We start from the raw sequence: 27,733 nt of genomic DNA on the forward strand, positions 1-27,733 counted from the left end.
AGGAGGACATCCTCTGAACATAAGCTCTAATGTGTCTTTTGGAACAAAACTTTATATAAGACCTGGTCTTATTTTTGGGGAAACACGGTATATACCGGGGGTGCCAAAAAATGTATACAAGTGGACACTTTGGTCAATGTTGCTCAAGCAGTAGTTCGCCATAATCAGAAGTGTCTGGACGCTGATGGTAACCACTTGGAGCACCTCTTGTAATTGCAGAAGTCAAACGTGACTGTGTTCATCTTTTGTTACTGGTATATATTGAGTATTACAATTTTAATAGTTTCTTCCTTTCTTAAAATGTGTATATGTTTTTTTTGGCAACACACACAGACACACATGCACACACACACACACACACACACAAAGGAATATTACTAAACCTTAAAAAATAATGAAATCTTGCCATTTGTGACAACATGGATGGACCTATAGGATATTATGCTAAGTGAAGTAAGCCAGACAAAGACAAATACTGTATGATTTCACTTATATGTGGAATGTAAAAGACAGAATAAACAAAACAAAATAGAAACAGACTCATAGATAAAGGAAACAAACTGGTGATTACCAGAGGGGTGAGGAGAGGAGGAGGTGAGGGTGATAAAGAAGTACAAACTTTCAGTTACAAAATAAATAAGTCATGGGATGTAATGTATAGCATAGGGAATATAGTCTGTAATATTGTAATGATTTTGCATGATGACAGATGGTAGCTAACTTTGATCATTTTGCAATGTATAGGAATATCAAATCACCGTGAAACTAATAGAATATTGTATGCCAATTATATTTCATTAAAAAAGAGAAGTTAGTATTAATATATTGCTTAGTATTATATGGAGGCATATGTTGGGAAAAACTGTATTTTACTTCTATGATTTTTCCTGTATGTTTCGGGTTCTGTGAACTCCTCTAAGACTGTCATGTTACAGCAGAAGGATGGGTTTGAAAGCTCCTCTGTCAATATGCTGATGGTCAAAAGGGAAAGGTGATTGTGGACCCAACAGAAGCTCTTGGTCTGTTGAGTTGAGAACAGCCTAGTTTCCCTTGGGTTAATTCTTTGATGTGCCTTTTCTATTGTGTGTGTGTGTGTGTGTGTGTGACAGAGAGACAGAGAGACAGAGACAGAGACAGAGACAGAGAGACAGAGAGAGACAGAGAGAGAGAGAGAGAGAGAGAGAGAGAGAGAGAGAGAGAGAGAGAGAGAGACAGAGAGAGAGAGAGAGACAGAGATGATCTCCAAAATGTCATTGTTGGATACACAAGTATTTTTGTTATGTGCCAAGGAGATACCATATCACAATCTTGGGAACAGTTTTCCCTTCTTGTCCTGTAGTTTCTCTCACTTTTACAGAGTCAGTGGAATTAGAACATCCAGTTGAAACCGAATTTAGATGAGCTTCTTAGGGGTGACTAGGAGAGTGTTCTTGACTAAGGTAAGGACCCTTTTAGCTGAATCCAAGCCAGTTCATGCAGATGGCTAATCTGGAGAACTTTGGGCCATAGCCAGACCTTTCTGATGCTAAAAAAAAAAAAAAAAAAAAAAAAGGAAGACTCACATTACATTTTCTGGTACGCTGCATTGAAATATTTTCTGTGACATGAGTGACACAAATTTTTGTGTCACTATAGAAGATAACAGAGAAAAAAGATGAGGGCAACTTCCCAGTAAATGCTATTGTTTGAACCCTCAGGAAGGTCAGACTTTTCAGTTGCCTAAACATGATCACATGGCTTCCAGGTCTTCCAACCAACTAGAATCCCAAGGATTCAGAGGACGTGTTTGATTGATTCGTTGAATTGTGTAAACTTCGGCCTGTTTTGCTCATCTCTGTCTACTGCGTTTCCCCGAAAATTACACCTAGCCGGACCATTAGCTCTAATGCATCTGTTGGAGCAAAAACTTAATATGAGACCCGGTCTTAACATACAATAAGACTGGGTCTAATATAATATGATATAATACCCAGTCTTATATAATATAACATAAGACCGGATCTTATATTAATTTTTGCTCTAAAAGACACATTAGAGCTGATGGTCTGGCTAGGTCTTATTTTCGGGGAAATATGGTACTGATTCCATCTGCGGCATCATCTCTGTCTAGCTAAAACTCTTAGAATGGCACTTGAATAGTTTATACCAAAGGAATGGTCTCCCAAATCAAATCCTATAACCCAGATCTCTCCACTGGCCTTTAGATGTATCTACCCACTGTCCACTGGAGATGTCACTGGTGCTCCCCAAGAAGGTCAAACAAGATGATGACTGAATGGCTGAAATGGATTAACTCAACAAATATGGAACTTCCACCATGTGCTGGGCTAGGTGCCGAGGTGATAGAACAGACAAAATTCTTGCCTATATGGAATTTCCATTGTAGTGCAGAAAAGAAAAGGAGCCAGAGGATTTGGGCTTAAGCCACTGGGGAAGACTCAGGAAGAGACCAGGAGTTGGTTTTTTGATCATGTTTTTTGCAAAGTCTCACTCATCCAGGTGGTGATGCTGAGTAAGGATGTGGGATTGGTGGCACTGGCTTTTTTCGTGGCCTTTGCCAGAACATCATCATGGAGGTGGTAAGAGTGGATATTGGGTTGCGGTGGGTTGGAAGTGGTAATGTTGATTTTTTTTTGAAAGCAGTTGATTTTGATGTTTTATATTTTGCTAGGAAATTATTCCTATCTATTACAACAAATGTGTTGTCATAGCGTATTTAATCCTTATAATTCTGTGTTCTCTCTTATATAAGAAGTTCTATCTCCTTTACCATTACTATTGTTTTTTTGAATAAATTTATCGGAGTGATGCTGGTTAGTAAAATTATATAAGTTTCAAGTGTACAATTCTATATTAAACATTACATATTGCATTGTGTGTTTGCCATTCAAAATTAATTCTCCTTCCATCACCATATATTTGACCCCCTTTACTTTCTTCTACCACTCCCTCCCCATTACCTGTTGTAACCACTAAACTGTTGTCTGTGTCTATGAATTTTTGTTTTTTTTCTTGTTCATTTGTTGGTTTCAGTTTTACATCCCATGTATGAGTGAAATCATATGGTTCTCGACTTTTTCTGTCTGATTTATTTCACTTAGCATGATAATCTCAAGATCCATCCGTGTTGTCACAAATGGCAATATTTCATCTTTTCTTATGTATGGCTGAGTAATATTCCATTGGACATATATACCACATCTTTTCCCAATCATCTATCAAAGGATATTTTATTTTTTTCCATGTTTTGGCCACTATGAATAATGCTGCAATTAACATAGGGGTACATGTATCTTTGTGGGTAAATGTTTTCAGATTTTTTGGGTAGATACCAAGAAGAGGGATTTCTGCGTCATGTGGTAATTCTATTCTTATTTTTTTGAGGAACCTCCGCACTGTTTTCCATAGTGGCTGTACCAGCATTCCCACCAGCAGTGTATGAGGGTTCCTTTTTCTCCACAGCCTCTCCAACACTTGCTCTTCCTTGTCTTGTTGATGATAGCCATTCCAAGAGGTGTGAGGTGGTATCTCATTGTGGTTTTGATTTGCATTTACTTAATAGCTAGTGAAATTAAGAATCTTTTCATTTGTTGAGCATCATTCTGTTGGCCATTTATATGTCTTCTTGGGAGAAGTGTCTGTTCACATCCTCTGCCCATTTTTGTTGTTGTTGAGTTGTATAAGTTCTTTATATATTTTGGATATTAGCCCTTTATCGGAGGGGTTGTTTGCAAATATCTTCTCCCATTGGTTGGTTGCCTCTTTGTTTTGTTGATGATTTCTTTTGCTCTACAGAAGCTTTTTTGTTTGATATAGTCCCATTCATTTATTTTTGCTTTTACTTCCCTTGCCTTTGAAATCAAATTCATAAAATCCTCTCTAAATCTAAGGTCCATAAGTTTAGTACCTATGCTTTCTTCTATGCAATTTATTGTTTCAGGAAGTGGTAATGTTAATTTTTATACTCTTCTTGCAAGGCGCTTAGCTTGGAAGCATGGTAACTGGAGGGGATACAGAGTTTGGGGATCTCCCTCCAATGTGTAATATACTTGATCATATTTTTAGCTTGTAGGTAATAGGCTGGTAGAGAGAGGGGTTGTTGATGGAACATAGTCTGAAAGAGGAAGGAGAAGATGAGATTAGCCTTTTGGATGGGGTGAAATTTCTCATCCTCAAACCCAGGGAGGAGGTGGTCAGAAAAGGTTCAGATAAAGAGACCTTAGTAGGGGTGGAGTAAAAGGAGCAACTTTAACCTAAGGAGATTGCTTGGTTTAACAAAAAGAGAAAGCTCCAGACTAGGAATTAACTTGGGCTTGACTTAGCTGCCAAACAGGGTGTGATGTTGGCCAAATCACGTCCTTTCTCGCGACTTCTGTTTTTCCCTGCTACATCTCTGTACTGAATAAAATCAAAGGCTTATGTTGGCTAAAACATGCCACAGCCCTAAGATACGCAAAATTTTCAGGAAAACTAAGAGTCCCTGATGGCAAAAAAGTCAGTGCTCTTAAAAAAAGAGTATATGTGAGTCATGAGTGTGATTTGATCGGGGTATGGGGCTTGGATGCGGCAGGTGTGGTCGAAGCAGGCAACGGTAGATATTATATGTTGGTGATCTATTTCTTTTTTAAATTTCTATTGGGGAATATTGGGGAACAGTGTGTTTTTCCAGGACCCATCAGCTCCAAGTCAAGTCGTTTACAATCTAGTTGTGGGGGGGAGGTGCAGCTCACTGGCCCATGTGGGACTCGAACCGGCAACCTTGGTGTTATGAGCCCTGAGCTTTAAACAACTGAGCCAACCAGCTGCCCTTGGTGATCTATTTTGATGCGCCGGGAGTTCTATTCAGGTGCTGCTAATGGGGTGATTTGCCTGCTGTGGGATGACACAGTAAGCCCATTATTCTGCTTGCTGGAGACAGGAGCCACCAGTACGTCCCAGGAGAAATTTTACAGTAAAGGCTAATTTTACTTTTAGTGTTGCTGGCATTTCTCAGCTATACTAATTATTACCCTGATAGAAACACTGCAGAAATATAACCTATGCTCCCAAGAGTGCTGAGGGGAAAAGAGCTTCTTAACCCAAGAAGAGGTTTTACCTGTGGACTACAAAGCTACAGTGTTTCCTTAGTCATGGCTTTCTTAGTGGAAGATGCTCTGCCTTAAATAGAATTTCTGTGTTTGCTTTGCTTTTAGTTTTTAGTCTGTGTGATCTATCCCCTGTTCGATGTCAATTGCAAATTTTAGGAAGGAAAATGATAGTTATGGATTGAATGTTGTATCTCAGGTTTTTCTAAAGGTATTTTGTAAGTTTTAAAATTATGTTTTGCTTTCTCCCTTAGTTCTTTAATAAATATTGGGCTGTCCATCCGTCCGTCCATCCATCCATCCATCCATCCATATATCCATCCATCCATCCACGTATTAAAATGACATCCCGGAATATAGCAGGTGTTTAGTAAATAGCTTTCAAATGAAATGCACAAGTATATACAGTGCCAAAGCCTCTTGGGCTTCAAGGACGCCAGGAGGCCTAGGTCTACTTCTCATTCTGCCATAAGTTGGCTGTGTGACTTTGGGAAATAGTTGCCAACACGGGAAAACTGGGGGACTTCGTATAAAAACCTGGGTTTCTGAATTTTCCTACACACCAGTCAGATCTGCTAACCCTGTACCCAGCGAGCGGGAGCTAAGCAGTTGCTTGCCTTAGGTGGGATGTTGTCTCTGCGGGTTGTTCTAGTCCACCCCTTGGTTGACAGATGTGCGTTCTTTATTTGAAAGTGAAACAAAGGTGAACGTTTTCAAATTCCAGACGTTAGAAAAACATGAACATCTTTCGGCCCCACAGTCTTGGGTGAAAATTCTGACTGTGCTTGTGGGAGAGGGTGGTGGTGTCATTGTCAGAATTCTCTTGGCCTCAAGGAGTTTATGGAAATGGGAAATGACCTTCTTTTGGATATATGGGGAAAGAGAAATGAGTAAGGTGTGTCAAGCATTGGTTAATTCTTGAAAGTCAAAAACAGTTGACATGGGGGAGGAGAGTTATCACTTTGTGAGGGGTATAAATAATAAATGTCTGACTATTACGTTGCTTTGTATACCTGAAACTAATAAAAAAAAGATACTGAAAAAACAAAAAACAAACAAAAATCAGTTGACATGATTATGCGTGATGGTGGAAGTCTGGTGTCAGGCCTTAAGTAAAAGGGATCATTTTTCCCAAATGAATGGAACAAAAGGGAAGAGAGAACTATTAAAAATTCACCGTAGATTAAGGTGCTGGCCTCTTAAGCTAAGAAGGCAGATGCTAAGGTCCTTTTAGGGAATGTGCTTTGCAGGAGATGAAGTGCCTTTGTTTAATTTTCTGATGACTTGGATTTCTACAGCTGCTCATGGTTCTTGAATTTTCTGGAAAAAGTACAGGCAAACACAAAAATCCTGTTTGTGATATAATCAGCATCCCAGACCTGGATTTCCTAAGGATACTGTTAACTACAATAGTACTTAGCTCAATACCAGCAGCTGGCTTGGATTTTATGCTGGGATAGATATGACAAGGCGCTCGCGTGTGTGTGTGTGGATCCAATGCTATAATTAGAACAGGATAACCATTGCAACAGATTGATGGTTATTTGGTTTGGGGAGAAATGGCTTTAATTTCCCCAAGTGTTTCATTTTCTTGTATTCTTTAAGTCTGCATTATCTTCAGATGACTAATAGGAAATTCAGTACATCAGAGGACACTTTATAATGAGCATTAGTCTTTGAAAAAAAATGTAGCTTATTGTACACATTTATTATCAGAAAGTAATATGAATTTGTTAGGAATTTGGGTGGAGTTTTGGTGTCTGAATGCTACTGCTCTTTCTGTCTCTCTCCAGGGTCTGACCAAAAGGGATATGTACCTAAAAACCAGTGGTGGAAAGGGAAATAGAATATGGCTTTATTAGTCCCTGAGGATGGGCTCAGTATCCCTCTGTGAAGGGATTTTGTTTTGATTAGGGAAAGAGCTTGTTACTCCCTCCCAACCAGACCCCAAGGTGGCCATGCCGCTGCTTGCTGACCCCAGGTAGCCACCATGCTCGGAGGAAATCAGGGTTAGCAAGAGGAGGATGCTGTGCTGTGCTTACCACATGGATACCCAGAAGTGAAAGGGTAAAGGAGGGTGGGCAGGGCCTTGTCCTGTAAGGCAGGGAAAGGTGCTGCCTGCCTTACTGGTCCCTGGGACAGGAAAGCTAGGAAGATGGCAGAGCTGCCTGGGAAAGCAGTGTTTCCGGGAGTGGTCATGATGGGAGAGCAGGAAAAAGGTCGGAGGCTCAGGGGTACCTTGCCCTGTGGGATTGCACAGGTGGGAGAGAGGCTGTGGGGCATGGCTGTATTCCTTTTGCTTTATGGTGACTGTGTCCAATAGCATGACACTTTCCCGTCAATGTCCTGGCCAGTGGTCACTCCTACAAGGCCCTCCTTTTTGGGGACAGGGACATTAAAGACTGCCAGCTAGGTATAAATCGAAGGTGATGGGCATTACCTCTTGATATCCAACCCCCTCGTAAAAAATTGGGGAACAAGATTTGTCACAGATTTCCACACATAAACACTGTTAATATGTAGATCAGTTTTTTTCCCCTTAGGCATTGTGATATTCCTGATTTTATAATTAATTCTTTATCAATGGCTAAATAGAATTGGAATAAAATAATAGTAATAACTAACATTTATTGAGAACTTACCATATACCAGGCTTGTATATTGATTCATTTGCTCTTCAAAATAACACTATAATGTAGGTGTCATTTCTGTTCCCATTTTACAGATGAGAAAATGGAGGTTCACAGCTAGCAAATGGTGAAATCAGGATGCTGACCTAGGTGGTCAGGTTCTAAAGTGCATGTACGATTCTGTCTCTCAAAGAAGCAAGTAAAAAATACTGAACAAGGGGCCGGCCTAGAAATTGGGAAACCAACACGTAGTCTAGAGTGGGCTTGGCTCTGCCACAAAACCGTTCCATAGTTTCACAGCACACCGATGAACTGCTTACTCTGAGCCGTAGTTGCCTCATCTGTAGAGTGAGGATGTGATTTCTGTTCAAGATTTTTGGGCTCATAACTAACTGTATTAGCTTCGTGGGGCTGCCGTAATAAATGATCACTAACTCGGTGGCTTAAAACAACAGAAATTTGTTCTCTCACAGTGTGGAATTCAGAAACCTGAAATCAAGGTGTCTGTTTCTTGTGGAGGCTCTGAGGGAGAATGCGTTCCGTGCCTCGCCGAGCTTCTGATGGCAGGCTGCCAGCAGCCCGGGCATTCCTTGGCCTGTAGATGCATCACTCCAGTTTCTGCCTCTGCGTTCACACCACCTGCTCCTCTGTGTGTCTCAGCTCTCGCTCTGCCTTTCCCTTATGAGGACACTTGCCATTGCATTTAGGGCTTGCCTTAAATCAAGGAAGATCTCAGCTTGAGATCTATAACTTTATTTACATCTGTAAAGACTGTTTTTCCAAATAAGTTCACATTCACAGGGTCAGAGAGTCAGGACTTAGCCATATCTTTTGTGAGGCCACACTATTCAACCCATTACACTTTCCCTCCAGCTTTTTGTCTGCTGCACGGTGACAGTGACCACCGATATTGTAAAAGAAGGGATTAAAGCTAGGTAGTATCTAAAGCCTCCTAGGGATTTTGGAGTAATGGGTAAGAACTTAGAATTTGGAGCCAAAGCCTTGGTTTCAAGCACTGGCTCTGCTACCATCAGCCCTGTGACCTTGAAAAAGTCACCGAATGCCTCTGGGCCTCAGTTTTCTACTCTGTAAAATGGAGCTGATGATAGTAATGTTATAGGATTATTAAATGAATGACTATGTAAAGTGCTTAAAACAATGCAATGTTAGTGTTAGCTGCTATTATTGTTGCTGTTGTTACTTCCGCTGAGAAGTTCATGCCTATGCTTTTGATAGAGAAATGAATTCTGTGAAGGATGCATTTAAAATATGGCAAGAAACAGCTCTCAAATATGCTATTTTCCCACCATATTTTAAATTAGGAATCTTCAAATGTGTCTGAAATGTGCGGATTATACTTCATAGCATACTGAAACAATTTTTGGCTTCATCTTTTTAGACATCAAATAAGCTGAAAACAGTGCGAGGCTGTGCTCATGTTGGAAGAGGCGGACAAGCAGATGGAAGGTAGCTGAGGGAGCATTTTGATATGCTCGTGGAGGAGGCGTTAATATTTCAACATCTTTCTCGTTATTTACAGATAATTTTTATGAGAGATTTTTGGAGATGCTCAGTTTTTCCCTTTATTCTGAGTGGTACAGAGTCGTCACATATCAATCTGTTGATAAGAAGCTGCATAACTTAGCAGTCTCATACTTGGGGACTGACTAGTTTGAGTTTTGTAACGAAAATGAAGTTTGGTTTTCTGGATCCTGATTTTTTTTCTGTGATAATTCATCACTTTGCACAATTCACCCAACAGCTTAGACTTAGCAGGAGTGATTATTGGCGTAGGTCTTGTGTTAGAAGTAGATCAGCTAATTAATTTGTATTAATATATTCCTACTCTATCTTGGGCAAGAAAGAGACAAATAGGAGAGTCCCATAAACTCTTTGAAGATGGATTAGTGGAGGACAGACCTTCAAATAAACCATCACAATATGGTATATGATAACTGATTTAATTGAGATTCTTGAAGGTATTAAGAACAACGCCTCTGGAAGCAGATATATCTGTATTTAAAACTTGCTTTTAGGAACAAAACCAGCTAATCGGTTTCTCTGAGTTTCCATTTCTACTTCTGGGTTATTTTGCTATTTCTCCCATAGTTTTAAGTGAGATAATATACGCAGAGTGCTCAGCATGATGCCTGGCACGTAGTAAGTGCTCATTAAATGCGGGTCTTTATTACCATAGGAATAAAGTGCCACAACAAGAGCTATCTATAAAGTAATTTTGTTAAATTATTAATATAGCTTGGTGTTTATGTATCATGTTGCATGTTATGTTTAATGAATACATGCTGTACTATCTGTCTTTAAATCTTTCACCAGTTCATTTTCTAAATTTATATTCTATATCATACAGATGTAAATTAAAATCAGTTTGCAATATGCATGAACCTAGAGGGTATTATGCTAAGTGAAATAAGTCAGACAGAGAAAGACAAATACCATATGATTTCATTTATATGTGGAATCTAAAAAGCAAAACAAACAAACAAACAAACAAATAAACAAACAAAACAGAAGCAGGCACACAGATACAGATGGTTGCCAGATGGGAAGGGTGTTGGGGGGCTGGGTGAGAAAGGTGAGGAGTACAAAATTGGCAGTTACAAAATAAAAGTACAACTTGGCAGTTACAAAATAGTCATTGGGATATAAAGTACAGCGTAGGAAATATAGTCAATAATATTGTAATAATTGTATGGTGCCAAGTAGGTACTAGACTTATTGGGGGATCACTTCATAAGGCATCTAAATGTCTAACCACTATGCTGTACATCTGAAACTAATATAATATTGAATGATAACTGTAATTGGAAAAATAAAATAAAAATCAGTTTGCTTTTAACAAAGAAACAAAAACTCATAGACACACATAGCAGTTTAGTGGTTATCAGAAGGTAAGGGAGGAGGGGGGGAAGTAGAAGAGGGTAAAGAGGGTCAAATATATGGTAATGGAAGGAAAACTGACTCTGGGTGGTGAGCACACAATGTGATATATAGATGATGTATTATAGAAATGTAAACTCGAAACCTATGTAATTTTACTAACCATTGTCACCCCCATATTTAATAGAACATTACCACTGAGCAAAGCAAAAATAAATAAAGCCAATTAGATCTTCAATAAGAATATATTTTATTTTACTGGATTGTATTCACCTTTGTAAAAGTTTTTTAAAACCTTTGAGAACAAAATTTGAAATACATAAAAAAAATCAGTTTGTCTCCATGTATCCTGAAATTTGACATTTTGGATACAGCTATACATATAATTTTTTAAAAAGCCACCACTCTGTAATTACAGGCACTGATACTTAGACACTAAAAGGGATATTGTGTTCCACCTTACAAAGGACAGAGCCTCACTCGGGCCAATTTCAGTACTGAGGCTCTGTGTTAAGAAAATAGGAACCAGTTAATCATAATAGATAATAGCACAGACCCAGATCTGCTCATTATAGCCTTCTGACTTTGGGTAAGTAACTCAACTTCTTGGAGATGATTCTTGAGCTGTAAAAATGGGGATGGTGATTCTTGTTTCCACAGTGGATAGAGACTATTCCGTGAGATAACATAAAAAAAGCCCTTAACACAGAGAACAGAGTAAGAATTCAATAAATGCTATTATTACTCAAATGATGTTAAGAGGGCTGGACTCTTTCAGAAAACTGATAACAAGAACCAAGGTACAGGTGGGGCTTGGAGTTGAGAATACATGGTGACACTAGGGGCTGGGAAGTAGGAGTTTTAAATCTTTCCTCAAGAGTTCTGTTATTAACATATCTAGCCACAATTACTTTTCTCCCTGTCCATTGTATATATATACCACTTCTTCTTTATCTATTCATCTATTGATGGACACTTAGGTTATTTCCATATCTTAGCTATTATAAATAATGCTGCAATGAACATATGGATGCGTATGTCTTTTTGAGTTAGTGTTTTGGGTTTCTTTGGATATATATCCAGAAGGGGAATTGCTGGAACCATCTTTGTCTCTTGTTATAGGCTTTTTTTTTTTAAGTCTATCTTGTCTGGTTTAAGTATTGCTACCCCAGCTTTATTTTATTTTTTAATGAAATAATTTTTCTTTCCCTTTAGCTTCAGTCTCTGTGTGTCTTTTGATCTGAAGTGTGTCTCTTGTAGGCAGCATATGTAAGGGTCTTGTTTTATTATCCATTCAGCCACTCTGTGTCTTTTGATTGGAGCATTGAAGTCATTTACATTTAAAGTAATTTTTCCCCCTTCTTCCGCCTTCCCTCCACTCTGGTTCAAGCCGTTGTTTCTCAATCTGGTTGTGTAGGACACAGCTCCCTGGCCCATGCTAGTATTGTGAGCCTTGCTCTCCCCCCAGCTGAGGCACTTATTCGCCAATTGTTGGTTGGCTGCTCACAGCAGCTCACAGCAGCTCTTGCTGGCTGCCGGCCGCTCACGCTAGCTGCCGGCTGCTCATGGCAGCACACGGCAGCACTCAGCAGCTCACTGCAGCCTACGGCAGCTTACGCCAACCTCCGGTTGCTCACAGCAGCCCAGCTCCAGGGAGAGCTGTTGTTCAAAATCTTAGCTGTAGAGGGCGCAACTCACTGGCCCATGTGGGAATCGAACTGGTGACCTCCGCAATAGGAGCATGGCGCTCCAACCACCTGAACCACCAGGCGGACCCCTAAGGTAATTTTTGATACATATGTAGTTATTGCATTTTATTATTTCTATTTTTAATCTTTTTTTTTCAATCTTACAGAAGTCCCTCTAACATTCCTTGTAATACTGGTTTCATGATGATGAACTCCTTTAGCTTTTTCTTGTCTGGGAGGTTCTTTATCTGTCCTTCAATTCTAAATGATAGCATTGCTTGGTAGATTACCATTGGTTGTAGGTCCTTATTTTTCATCACTTTGAATATTTTGTCCCAATTCCTTCTGGCCTGCAAAGTTTCTGTTGAGTAACAAGATGACAGTCTTTTGGGAGTGCCCTTGTAGGTAACTAACTGCTTTTCTCTTGCTGTTTTTAGGGTTGTCTCTTTGTTTTTAATATTTGCCTTTTTAATTATAATGTGTTTAGCTGTGGGCCTGTTTGGGTTCATCTTTTTTGGGACTCTTTGTGCTTTCTGGGCTTGTCTATTTATTTCCTGCACCAAGTTGGGAAAATTTTCAGTCATTATTTCTTCAAATAGATTCTCAATTCCTTGCTTTCTCTCTTTTCCTTCTGGTACACCTATGATGCTAATGTTGTTACCCTTGATATTGTTCCAGAGGCCCCTTAAACTGTCTTCATCATTTTTGTTTCTTTTCTTTCTTTTTTTTTTTCTCTTCTGATTGGGTGTTTTTTTGCTACTTTGTCTTTCAAATCACTGACTTGGTCCTCTGCTTCATCTTGTCTGCTGGTGATTCCTGCTAGTGTATCCTTCATTTCAGTTATTATATTCTTCACTTCTGAATGGTTCTTTTTTTTATGGTTTCTGCATCTTTTTTTATGCTTGCTATCTCTTTGTTGAAGTTCTCACTAAGTTCCTTGAACTTTCTTATAACCATTGTTTTGAACTCTATCTAGTAGGTTGCTTGCCTCCATTATGTTTAGTTTTTTTCCCCCTAGATTTTTATCCTATTCTTTCACTTGGGATGTATTTCTTTGTTTCTTCATTTTGGTTGCCTCTGTTTGTTTGTTTCTATGTATTAGGTAGTACTGCTTATTCTCCCAGTCTTGCCAGGTGATCTTATATAGTAGGGGTTTTGTGGGGCCCAGTGACACAGGTTCCCTGGTCTCCTGAGCTGGTTTTCCAGGAGTGTCCCTGTGTGGGTTGTGTGTGCCCTCCTGTTATAGTTGAGCCTTGATTGCTGTTGGCATGTCAGTGGGTGGTATTGACCCTCAGGCTGATTGGCTGTGAGATTTGGCCACATCCACAGCTTATAGGCTGCTGTGCATGGGGCTTACCTCATGGAGTGGGATTTGCCCCAGCAGGCTCTAGTGTTTGTTGAGACTGCCCCTTTGTGTGTGCCACTTGTGGGGCTAATTGGGTGGTGATCTCTGTGATCTGAAGCCAACCTCCAAGTATGTTGGCTCTGGGTCCTCTTGGGAGGGGCTCTGGAGGAAATCCAGGTCAGCCACTGCCTGTGAGTGGCTGGTGAGTACCTGGCAGGAGCTACAAAGTGATCCATGATTTATCACAGCTTATGCTGTACCTGGAGGTGTGTGGGAGAGGCCACTCTGTGAACCAAAATGGCTGCTACCAGTACTGGGTCTGCGGTAGACCAGCAAAAAGCAAGGACATTCCAAAGCCTATTGCCACCTTCTGGCTTCTGTAAGGTTCAGACATTGATAAAGCTTCCTGCAGTACGCAGGTCCAGTGAGGCAGTGTCTCAGTGAGTCAGCAGGCTGGAGCAGTGGCGCTCACCAGGCCAATCAGATTCAGATTTGGCCTGTGGGGGTGGGCTCAATGCAGGAAATATGGCTCCCGCCTGCCAGCTGCACAGGAGAAGGACCTCACACAGGGAAAATGGTGAGTGTCTCTCCAGTCCTTGCTCTGAAGTTACAAAACTCAGTCTTTTCCTGTATGTCTCCAATGTCCCTAGAGTCACCATCTCTCCCCCGGAGCCCAGGGTGAGTGCCTGCATGGGCACTTTAATAGCATGTCTGGGTTTCCCGCAGCCTTCCGTCCCACCTGGATGGTTGGAATCCCCACTCTTTTTCACAGCCAGAAGTTGTGGGGGTTTCTATTCCTGGTACCAGTACTCTGGGCTGTGGAGCCTGGTGTGGGGGCTGGGGTCTCTTGCTCCTTCATGGGGAACCTCTGTTGCCAAGATATCTCTCCTGATTTTTAACTGCCACACGTGGGTGTGGGACCAACCTGTTTTGCATCTCTACTCCTCCTACAAGTCTTGAGATGGCTTCTTCTTTATATCCTTAGTTATAAATGTTCAGTTAGATTTCAGATGGTTCTCCAAACTGATTGTTCTACAATTTAGTTGTAATTTTGATGTGTTCATGGGATGAGGCAAACACAGCATTTATCTACTCTGCCATCTTGGATCTCCTCTTCTGTCCTGATTTTTAGCCTTCACATGTATGTGTAGGACAAGCCCATTCCACGTCTCTGCCCCTTCTACCAGTCTCAATGTGGCTTTTCCTGTATATGCTTAGTTATAGGACTTCTATTCAGCTAGACTTCAGGTGGTTCTTAATGATGGTTTTTCTGTAGTTCAGTTGTAATTTTGATGTGGACTGGGAGGAGATGAGACAGCATTTTTCTACTCTGCCATCTTGATCCGAAGCTCAAGGAAGTTTTTGATATCTTGTTAGATTTCATCTTTGATCCATTGGTTGTTTAGAAGCATGTTGTTTAATCTCCACATATATTTTTTCTCCCAACTTTCTTTCTGTGGTTGATCTCTAGTTTTATGCCACTGTGGTAAGAAAATATGTCTAATATAATTTCAATCCTCCTGAATTTATTGAGGCTAGTTTTTTTTTTTTTTCATAAATTTATTTATTTATTAGTTTCAGGTGTACAAAGCAAGGTAATACTTAGACGTTCATCATCCATATCCCTCACACTGTGAACCCCCTTCCCCCCATCCACCATCCCTCCGACCCCACACCGAACCATCACATTATATATATAAAATTATAGTTGGCATTCATTAATGTCCAGCCTCTGGTGTCCAATGCCATGATCAGGTATCCACAGCATCCCTGAGGTGGTCTCCCAAACAGGACGCATGCCCATCGGATACCCAACAAAATCTCCACAACATTATAGAATACCTTCCCCAAATTAATTTTCAAAAACAAACAAACAAAAAAAACCAAAAACAAACAAACAAACAAAAAAAACCCCGAGGCCATCTTGTGGTCACCAGCTGCCTCCAAATCCCTTCACCTTTCCCCTTATCCCCAACCCCCTCCCACACACCCATCTAACCACTCTCGGTTTTTTCTCCGCGTCCCCAAAACTGTCTCTGATTAGTTCATTCGCATAGTCTTTTCTTTAGATTCCATATATAAGTGAGATCATATGGTACTTGTCTTTCTCTTTCTGACTTATTTCACTTAACATAATGTTCTCTAGATCCATCCATGTTGCTGCAAATGATAAGATTTCTTTCTTCTTTATGGCTGCGTAATACTCCATTGTATAAATGTACCACAGCTTCTTAATCCAGTCATCTACCGATGGGCATTTCGGTTGTTTCCATATCTTGGCTATTGTGTAAAGTGCTGCAATAAACATAGGAGTGCATACAGATTTTTGAATTGGAGTTTTGGATTTCTCCGGGTAGATGCCTAGGAGTGGAATTACTGGATCATAGGGTAGTTCCATTTTCAGATTCCTGAGATACCTCCATACTGTTTTCCATAGTGGCTGCACTAATCTGCAGTCCCACCAACAGTGCACTAGCGTTCCCTTTTCTCCACATCCGCGCCAGCATTTGTTGTTTGTTGATTTATTGATAATAGCCATTTTGACTGGAGTGAGGTGGTATCTCATTGTGGTTTTTATTTGCATTTCTCTGATGGTTAGTGAGGTTGAGCATTTCTTCATATGTCTTCTTGCCTTCTGTATGTCCTTTTTAGAGAAATGTCTCCCCAAGTCCTCTGCCCATTTTTTAATTGGGTTGTTTGTTTTTTTGGAGTTGAGTTGAGTAAGTTTTTTATAGATTTGTGATATTAATCCCTTATCAGATATATCATTGGCAAATATCTTTTCCCATACAGTAGGATCCCTTTTTGTTTTATTGATGGTTTCCTTTGCTGTGAAGAAACTTTTTAGTTTGATGTAATCCCACATGTTTATATTTTCTCTTACTTCGCTCGCGCGAGGGGATATATCAGTGAAAATCTTACTCCGGGTAATGTCCATGAAGTTTCTTCCTATATTTTCTTCTAGATATTTTATGGTTTCAGATCTTACATTTAAGTCTTTAAGCCATTTTGAATTTGTTTTTGTATATGGTGTAAGGAGGTGGTCCAGCTTCATTTTCTTGCATGTGTCTGTCCAGGTTTCCCAACACCACTTATTGAACAGACTGTCTTTACCCCATCGTACATTCTTGCTTCCATTGTCGTAGATTAGATGGGCATATAGGCATGGATTTACGTCTGGACTCTCTATTCTGTTCCATTGGTCTATGTATCTATTTTTATGTATTGAGGCTAGTTTTGTGGGCTAGTATGTGATCTACCCTGGAAAATGTTCCGTGAACACTTGAGAAAAATGTGTAATCTGTAGTTTTTGGATGAAATGATCTATAGTTGTCCATTAAGTCAAACTTGTCTAATGTGGTATTTAAGGCCATTGTTTCCTTACTAATTTTCTGTCTGGATGAGGTAAATGTCCACCAAGGTAAATGGAGTATTTAAGTGCACAACTATTATAGTATTACTGTTAATTACTGCCCTCATGTCCATAAATATTTGCTTTATATACTTGGGTGCTCCTACGTTGGGTGCATAGATATTTATTGTTACATTTGTTAATACAATTGTTATAGTCTCTTCTTGGATTGACCCCTTTAAAATTATGTAATCTCCTTCTTTGTCTCTTTTTACATTCTTTGTTTTAAAGTCTATTTTGTCTGATATGAGTATTGCTACACCAGGTTTCTTTTAATTTCAATTTTGTGGAATATCTTTTTCCATCCCTTCACTTTCTGTCTGGGTGTGTCTTTTGATCTAAAGTGAGTCTCTTGCAAACAGCATATAGATGGGTCATTTTTTAAAATCCATTTTGCTACCCTGTGTCTTTTGATTGAAGCAGTTAGTTCATTTACATTAAAGTAATTTTTGATTGGTATGTACTTATTGCCATTTTGTTAATTGTGTTTTTAGTTGTTTTTCTCCCTTTCTTCTTCTGTTGATCTCTTTTCTTTTGATTTGTTGGTTTTCTTTAGTGTTTTGATTGGATTTCTTTCTCTTCATTTTTTTGCATTTTTTTTGTATGTTTTTGGTTTGTGGTTACCATGAGGTTCATACATATCCACCTATATCTATAGTAGTCTATTTTAAGTTGATAAGCATTTAAGTTCAGTCACATCCCCAAAGCACTACATTTTTCTTCCCCCTTCCCCTCTTTATGTTTTTGGAGTCATGTGTTATATCTTTTTGTTTTGTGTATCCCCTGTTATTGATTATTGTTATAGTTAATTTTGCTACTATTGTGTTTAATCTTCATATTATCTTTTTAAGTGGTTGCGTTACTGTGATTATTGTATATTTGCCTTTACCAGTGAGATTTTTCTTTCCTGTATTTTCTTATTTTTTTTGCTATGGCCTTGTCTTTTCTGCATAAAGAAGACACTTTAACATTTCTTGTAAGGCCAATATAGTGATTGTGAACTCCTTTAATTTTTGTTTGTCTGGGAAACTCTTTCTTCCTTAATTCTGAATGATATAGTATGAACCTTGCCGGATATAGTACTCTAGGTTTTAGATTCCTTTCTTTCAGCACTTTAAATATTTCCTGTCACTCCCTTCTGGCCTGTAAAGTTGCTTCTGAAAAATTAGCTGTTGGCCTTATGGGGTTTCCCTTTTATGTGATTTGTTTCATTCTTGCTGCCTTTGAGATTGTCTCTTTATCCTTAATTTTTGCCCTTTTAATTACAATATGTCATAGAGTGGCATATTTTTTGATTCTTCTTGTTAGGGACTCTGTGCTTCCTTGATATGGATGTTGGTTTCCTTCCCCAGATTAGGAAAGTTTTTAGCCCTTATTTCTTTAAATATTTTTTCTGCCCCTTTCTTTCTCTTTTCTCCTGCTGGAATTCCTATAATGTGAATGTTAGGACGTTTGATGTTGTCCCTGAGATAGCTTATTCTATCCTAATTTTAGACATCTTTTTTTTTTGTGTGTGTGTGTTAATGATCTTTTTTTTAATTATTAGTTTCATGTGCACAAAACAATGTAATAGACATTTATCATTTATATCCCTCACACAGTGACAATCCCCTTTCCCCCTCCACTATCCCTCTGACATTGCACACAGTCATTACATTTCCACTGTCTCTATTCCTAATGCTTTTTTTTTTTTTTTATTTTAGTTTGCTCTTCTGGTTGGGTGATTCACACTATTGTGTCTTTTGAGTTGCTGATCCTTTCTTCTGTATTAACTAATGTGCCATAGATTTCTTCTAATGTATTTTTAATTTCAATTATTGTATTTTTTTAAATCTCTGATTGGTTTTTTATTACATTTTCTGTCTCTTGGTTGAAGTGCTCTCTCTGAGTTCTTCTGTTCCACTCTGAAGTTTGTTGAGCATCCTTATGATTGTTTCTTTGAATTCTCTATCAGGCAAGTTAATTATGTCTGCTTCATTAGTGTTTTTCTGTGGAGTTTTTTTACTTATTCTTTCATTTGGGGCGTATTCTTCTGTCTCCCCATTTTGTTTTGACTTTCTGTGTTAGTTCTTATTGCTCCCAGTCTTAAAAACGTGTGTTGAATAATTTTGTCAGGCTGGTCGTAGTTGGAGTGGTTGCATGTGGTGCCTGATGTGTTGCCTGGCCTGAAGGAGTGGGTTCTGAGTGGGGCAGCCTAGTGTATGCATGCTTCCTTGCCTTTTTAATCCAGGTGAGGCTGCTGAGTGTAGATGGGGCTGCTCTGTGTGCTCTTGGTATGCCCTATTGCTTTATTTTTTTGCAAGTTCTTTTTTATGTTTTTATGGTCATTTTTTTTTAACATTCAATATTATTTTATATCAATTTCAGGTGTACAGCATAGTGGTTAGACATTCATATAATTTACGAAGTGATCCCCCTGACTGGTACCGACCTGGCACTATAAGTAGTTATTGTCATATTATTGATTGTATTCCCTTATGCTTTACTTTACATCCCCATGATTATTTTACAATTATGAATTTGTATATCTTAATCCCTTTACCTTTTTAGCCTTGCCCCCAATCCCCCTCCCGCCTTCTATCACCCCGATAGATCTACTACCCATCTGACACCATACATAGTTATTACAATATTATTGACTGTGTGTGCGTTCCTTGTGCTATACCCTACATTTCCATGACAACTTTGTAACAAACAATTTGTACTTCTTTAAAATTTTTTTTATTAATTTTGAATATACAAAGAGAACATAATGATTAGACATTTACACCCCTCTCAAAGTGATAACCCCAACAAATCTACTACCCTTCTGACATTGTACATAGCGATTGCAATACCATTGACTACGTTTCCTTTGCTGTATTATGCATCTCATGACAATATACATATAGTCATATCATCTGTCTGTCTGTCTATCTATCTATCTATCTATCTATCTATCTATCTATCTATCTATCTATCTAAATTATACTTAACATTCAATATTATTTTGTATCAGTTTCAGGTGTACAGGGCAGTGGTTAGGCATTTATATAATCTATGAAGTGATCCCCCAGATAAGTCCAGTACCCATCTGACACCCTACATAATCTTGACAACATTCTAATTCATACTTCTTAGTCCCTTCCTCTTTTTCACCATCCCCCCCCATCTGGCAACCATCAAAATGTTCTCTGTATCTATGCGTTTGTTTCTGTTTAGTTTGTTTATTTTGTTCTTTAAAATCCACTAATAGGTGAAATCATGACATTTGTCTTTCACTGTCTGACTTACTCTACTCAAGCACCATAACTCTAGGTCCATCCATGTTGTCGCAGGAAACAAGATTTCATTCTTTTTTATGGTTGAGTAATATTCCATTGTATATATGCACCACCTCTTCTTTATCCATTCATCCATTCAGGAACATGCAGGTTGCTTTCACATCTTGGCTATTGTAAACAATGCTGCAATGAAAATATGGATGCACATGCCCACTCAAAGTGCCATTTTGGGTTTCTTCAGATAAATACCTAGAAGTAGGATTACTGGTCCTTCTTTGTCTCTTGTTATAGTCTTTGAAAGTCTATTTTGTTTGGTATAAGTATTGCTACTCCAGATTTTTGTTTGTTTGTTTCTATTTTCACGAAATATCTTTTTCTATCCCTTTACTTTTAGTCTGTGTGTTTCTTTCGATCTGATGTGAGTCTCTTGTGGGCAGCATATGTAAGGGTCTTGTTTTCTTATCCATTCAGCCTGCCTATCTTTTGATTGGAGCATTTAAGCCATTTACACTGAAAGTAATTGTTGATAAGTGTGTAGTTATTGCCATTTTATTATTCATATTTTTGATTTTTTTCATCTTAAAGAAGTCCCTCTAACATTCCTTGTAATAATGGTTTGGTGTTGATGAACTCCTTTAGCTTTTTCTTGTCTGGGAAGCTCTTAATCTGTCCTTTAATTCTAAATGATAGCTTTGCTGGTAGAGTAATCTTGGTTGTAAGTCCTTGCTTTTCATCACTTTGAATATTTTGTCCCAGTCCCTTCTGGCCTGCAAAAGTTTCCATTGAGAAATCAGCGGAAAGTGTTATGAGAGCCCCCTTGTAGGTAAGTAACTGCTTTTCTCTTTCTGCTTCTAATATCCTCTCTTTGTCTTTAACCTTTGGCATTTTAATTATGATGTGTCTTGGTATTGGATTCTTTGGGTTCATCTTGTTTGGGACTCTTTTGCGTTTTCTGGGCTTGTATATCTATTTCCTTCACCAGGTTAGGGAAGTTTTCCATCATTATTTCTTCAAATAGGTTTTTAGTTCCTTGCTCTCTCTTCTCCTTCTGGTATCCCTATAATGTGAATGTTGGTATGCTTGATGTTGTCCCAGAGGCCCTTCAAACTGTCCTTATTGTTTTGTTGTTTTGCATTTTTTTCCCTGTTTTGATTGGTTGTGTTCTGCTACCTTATCTTCTAAATTGCTAATTAGATTCTCTGCTTCATCTAATCTGCTGTTAATTCCCTGTAATGTATTCATTTTCATTATTGTATTCTTTATTTCTGACTGGTTCTTTTTTATGTTTTCTATCTCCATTTTTATATTTCCTATCTCTTTGTTGAAATTCTCCCTGAGATCATTGAACATCCTTATAATCAGTTTTTTGAACTCTGTGTCTGGTAAATTGCTTGTCTCCATTTTGTTTAGTTCTTTTTATGGAGCTTTATTCTGTTCTTTTATTTGGGACATTTCTTTGTCTCCCCATTTGCCTGCCTCACTGTGTTTGTTTCTATGTATTAGATAGGGCTGCTGTTTCTCCTGGTCTTAGTAGAGTGGTCTTATGTAGTAGGTGTGCTGTGGGGCTCAGTGGTCTAGTTTTCCTGGTTGCCTGGACCACGCACTCCAGATGTGTCCCTTGTGTGCATTGTGTGTGCTCTTGTCTTGTAGCTGAGCCTTGGTTGCTGTTTGCATGTCAGTGGGAGGGGATGCCCTGTTGCTTTTGTTGTCTGTTTTCAGAACAGGTTCTGGGCAGGGCTGCTTTGTGTGCCTGCTTGTGTCTCAATGCCCCACCAGTTCCTCCCCCTTTTGGTGTGAGGCAGTCTGCCTGCATGCACAGCCACACTTTACTATAATAGCTTGGCACTCTTTCTGGGTGGTACAGCTCCTTGTGCACTCAGCCATGCCCCATTCACTGCACACAGGTAGTCCTGCATGGGTGCCCTGTTGCTTTAATTGTGTTCCTTCAGAGCAGGGCCTTGGTGGGGCTGCTCTGCATACCTGTATTTTGACGTCCTACTAACTCCACCTTCTATGCAGGTAGGCAGGCTTGTGTGCCCGTACATCAGCGTTCCACTCATTCTACACCACGGCCCTGTGTGTGCGTAGTGTGAAGTTCTACCAACTCTGCCTTTCTTCAGGTGGGGCAGCCCCCATGTGGTACAGCAGTACCTCACTAACTCCGCCCCTTTTCTGGACAGGTTAGCCTTGCAGATGATGCTGCAACATTTTGCTGGCTCTCTCCAAGTGGGGGAGCCCCATGTGTGCAAATAGCCCGGTGGGTACATGAAGCAGCACCCTACCATACCTACTGGATCAGCCTCTGGGTGGAGGAGCCTCTTGTATGCAGGCTGTGGCACCCCCTGTTTCTGCTGAATCTAGCTCCCTTGGTGGGGTGTGGGGTAGGGGTGGTGGTGGCTGAGGATATGCTACAGTGCTCTGCAGGTTGACCAGAGAACTTGCATGGATCTTCCATCCACTACGCACAGACAGGGGAAATGTAAACAATGGTGCTCACCGATTCCTGTTTCTGAGTTGTTCCCTTAGCTCCAGAAGAGCTCTCGTGGTTCCCCAACATTCTCTGTGTGGTCTCTCTCTCTCTTGCTTTTGTGCAGAAGCTGTACAATTGGCTTATAGTTATCTTTAAGGGAGAAAGGCTCTAAATATAGGTATACATTTGCTGTTTTCTTGGGAAGGAGTGAACTTAGCATCCACCTATCCCGCCATCTTGGACCTAACTCTGGAATTGGGATCTTAAAAAGCTCCCTATGTGGCGACAGGGTGGGAAGTACTACTCTCAGCTTGTTAGAAATGCAGGCTCTGAACGCCCCCACCCAGACCTAGTGAATCAGAACCTGCAGATTTAAGAAGCTCCCAGGTGATGAGTACACAGTGAAGTGTGAGAAACTCTGGTTTTTACATTGACTCACAATGTTCATCCAAGTAATAGATTTCTGACTCCTGGAAATTTGATTCAGAAATATTGATTCAGAAGGTCCAGCAAGCACTATGGGGCCCAAAAATCACCATTCTTAAGAAATACCCTATGTAGTTCTGAACCAATTGATCCTAGACCAGATTTAAAAACAATTTCAAGAATGTCGGCATGGGACGTGAGAAGGGTATGGACTTGGACTTAAAACTGAAAATACATCTGGCCTGATGAAGTGTAGGAGCTCCAGTGTCCAGAAGGTGGCATTCTTTTGGCCTCCCCTGTGAATCCATCGGCAGAATTCTAATACTTTTTGATCTTCTAAGCTTTAACTAAAACTTGGGAAAAGGACAGTGTTCACACTAGGAATACTAATAGTCTATTAAATTTTGGGGTTGGTGAAAGTTGTCGAGGGTAGCGAGATTAGTGGTCTGGGTTCCTTTGGAATAGCTTTTATTGGCTCCTGAGACCAATTGTTTTATGTGCCTCAAAATAATAAAAAGACACTTATCTTTAATTTTCCAGATGGCCTTCAGGAAAATTTCCAAGCAGAAATCTAGTTCATTCAGTTCAAGAACTCTCTGGGAAGATTATATAGTCTTGGAAAAAGCCAAATTCTCATTGAGTTTGAACTTAGTGTTTGTCTGAATTATTGTCTCTCCAGGTTTTAAAAAATGTTTTTCCTTTGCGTGACTCCTTTGATTCTCTGTGACTTTAACTTAATTGTTCCCTTGATCTGTGTAACTTTACAGAATTAAGTGGCAATTTGATAATGACTTTTTTGGAAAAATGCGTACTCTTTAAAAATGCATTTAATGTGGATTTAGTTTGATTTTTCTTCTCCCCCTTTCCTATAAATATAGTAATATTGTTCTACTTGGAAGAGGTTTCTTGAATGTGTCTTATGTACTTCACCCTCTCTTGGCTACTGTGGTGGGAGCAAGACGGGCTACGGAATTTTGGGGGCTCAGTGCAAAATAAAAATATAGGGCCCTTGTTAAAATATTATTGGATGACAGACATTAAGCCAAGCATGGGGCTCTTCTAAGCCCGGGGCCTTATGAGGCTATACAGGTCATAGCCTGAAGGCAGCCTGCATTAGGAGACATAGTTGCACGGAGAAAGTGAAATAGACTTTACCTTGGACCCTTTTAGCATTTCCTTAGGGCAGTAGACCCTCACACCTTTAGGAGAGGAGCTCCAGTGTCCAGAAGGTGGCATTCTTTTGGCGAGATGGACATAGCCACATGCAATGAGCAAAACCACATACGGCTATGGGAGGTTTATTGGGTACCTGTTTCTTAGAATGAAATTGGTAAGTGTGTATCAAGACTCTTTAAAATATTCTTATCCTAAAAAAAAAAAAAATTCTTATCGTCTGACCCAGTAATTCCTTTTCTAGGAATTATATGCACACAAAGTAAAAAGATGTTCATCATAATTGTTCTATTTTAAGTATTGACAAAACATGGAAAATAACCTAAATATCCCATAGTGGATGATGTGGGATCATCCACTATGTGGATATTATCATTTGGTGAAATACCATCCAGACATTTAAAAACTGAAGAATATTTAATGACATGGGAATCGCTGTGTCTTATACTATATATTATGAAGAAATAATCATTGATACTTTGCTTCAGTAAACCTCCATAATAGACAGGCTTAGATATTGATTGGACACTGACTTTGCTCAGGGCCACTGCCCCAGTCTGGGTTTAGCCATTTCTTTCTCATCCTCATCAAATGTGTGCACCATTCATGCGCTGTCCTTTTCTGCCTAGTTTCCCGCCATGCATCCTTTACTTTGGCCAAAGTAGACCCATTTGTATTTGCACCTCCCTTGCTTTGCACTTTTGTTTGGTTGACTGGAATTAGTCTCCAAATCTCTGCACCCACATTTTGAAATTCTGTTCATCTTTCAAACCAGTACAAATGCAATTCCCTCTGAGCAGTTTTTTTTCTAATTGTCCTACTCATAGATTGAAAGCCTCCTCCTGCTAATTTTTAATAGTTCATTGATTGTATTACTTATATAGCATGCTCTGTATATTGCTTTCTATCTTAATTATTTCTGTGCAAGTCTTTTTTTTTTTTTTTCTGCTGGATTATTAGCCCCTTAAGGAGGAGATCACATCTTGCAGATCTTTGAATCACCCAAGTTGCCTCCCTTGTAAGAGTCATTCAATATATCTTTTCCTAGTGCATATATTCAGTTAATATGCATGATGAGGGCAACATAAATAGGGAATTTCTAGGGATGAGACAGAAAAGATAAAGCAAATTGAGAGGAGGATAAGAAAGACTAAAAAAATTCAAATCTAGTTAGCATTTAAAATTTAGAATACATTTAATGGAAGATAGACATAATTTTAACTGATTTACAAAATAAGGGGTCATCTCACATGTTTTGTAATATATCTAATATTTTTCTTCATTGGGTACATCATTCATTTATGTGGAATATGTTTGTAAAAATAAGGAGAGCGTTATAAGATTTTAAGACACCCAGTTATTGGAGATAAGTAATGAGCTATTCTATGGTTGGACCACGTTTGTGCATTGGAGAATTGATCCCATCACAGATACAGGTTAAATGTTGGTACATCACTTAAAATACTTTGATTTGTTTGTTTCAATATGGGAGAATATATGTATCTTAAGGAAAAGGCACTCATTTTGGTTGACATAATTTAGGGACTAGATGTAAGAGTGTCATGCTTTTGTTACAAAGTGTTGGTAGCAAGAGAGGATATGGGAAAAATTAGCTGGTCTTCAATTTTTAAAACTATAAATCTAATCTTGAAGTTTTTTGCTAGAAAAATTCTTTTGGTTTTTGCAACAATACATTTTGGAGTTAGGAAGTGATTTCAAGTATCAATACAATCAGGTGGGTTAATAACTGGGTCAGAACTATCCGTAAGAGTCTGAGTGGATTCATACCAGGCAAGAGGCAGAAGACTGTGTGGGCCTGTAGGTCAGTATTCTGGATTTCCTTCTGTTTAAGGTGTTTGAGTTTTTGGAGGAAGACATAGGCATACTCAAGTGTCCAGACAAAATTGGATGAAAGAATTATGATGCATTAAGAACTTGGTAGGTGAAACCAAAGACACAAGTCAACAGGGTTAAATTTAATATAGAAAATTGTGCATTTCTGAACATTGTTTCACACAGTTACACACAAAACTCTGTGGTATGTGTGACTTCACTGCAGTTCCATGAGGAAGGCCGACCATGAGTTTATTACGTGCCCCTAATGTGATGTGGTTGATGGGAAATTACTAAACAAGGACGAAACTAATGCTCAGTGAGGTTACACTGAAAGGAGCGTGATATTCAGCTCCAAGGTGATGATCTGACTTTCAAACCTCGCCTGACTCATGGCCTCCCTTCTATCCTGGTAGACTGGAAGACGTTCGAGGGCAGTGAAGAACTGGATCAGTGGAGATTTGGAAACTAGGTCATATGATGAAAAGCTGAGGACATTTGTTCTGGAGAAGTATGGAGCTGTGAAATGAGTACACATTTGATAACTGACCTCAGATGTTTGAGTCTCTCAGTGCAATACTTCTCAAACTTCAGAGGACACACAAACCACCTGGGGATCTTGTTAAAGGGAAGGTCCTGATGTAATGGGTCTGGGATAGGGCCTGTGGTTCTGTATTTCCAACAAGCTTTAGGCGACACCAATGCTGCTCATCCGTGGACCATACTTTGCGTGGTAAGGCTCTGGGGCATCTCTGTCCAATGCAACACTGTGTGATGATGGGGATATTTTATATCTGCATTGTCCAATGTGGCAGCCATCTGCCGTGTGTGGCTATTGAGTACTTGAAATGGGGCTAATATGTCTAAGGACCTGAATTTTTTATTTCATTTAATTTTGCTTAATTTAAATTTAAATAGTCACATGTAGCCTGTGTCTACTGTATTGAATAGCGCAGTTCTATAGGTATAACTAAGACTAATGATTGGAACTTAAAGGGATTTAGACTTCATTTTAGTTACATGAGTTTTAGAACAACTGTAGCCATTCAGCATTGAGAAGGCTGCCTAGAAAATTGGTATAGTACTCAAGTCGGCCATCTGTAAAGCACATTGAAGAAGAGACACTCCCATTGGGTGTGGGGGTGGGTAGGGTGGGGGACACTAGTATCCAAAAGACAGTAACATGTATTTGAAACAGAGGGTTTACCCACTTAATACATTTGTTCTCAGCCTGGGGCTATTTTGCTCTCTAGATGTCTTGTGGCAATGCCTGGAGACACTTTTTTTTTTTTCCCCCTGTTACAAGTGGAGAAAGTGCTACTGTATTTAGTGGGTAGAGGCCAGGGATGCTGTTAACCGTCCTACAAAGCTCAGAACAGTCCCCCACATCGAAGAATTATCCAAAATGTTAAGAGTGCTGAAGTGGAGGAACCCTGCCTTAATATATACAGGGCTTTTATAAATAAGAAAAATTAACAATGAAGTAGAAAAATTAGTGAAAAACACAGACA

The 27,733-nt window shown here is 39.3% G+C and overlaps 1 protein-coding gene across 1 annotated transcript in view; it reads left to right on the forward strand.

Annotated features, from left to right (window-relative positions):
- ERC2 (ELKS/RAB6-interacting/CAST family member 2) overlaps positions 1-27,733 on the forward strand; it is a 931,911-nt gene that overhangs the window by 49,522 nt on the left and 854,656 nt on the right.

Source organism: Rhinolophus hipposideros (assembly GCF_964194185.1).
Source record: "Rhinolophus hipposideros genome assembly, chromosome: 14".
NCBI classification, from domain to species: Eukaryota; Metazoa; Chordata; class Mammalia; order Chiroptera; family Rhinolophidae; genus Rhinolophus; species Rhinolophus hipposideros.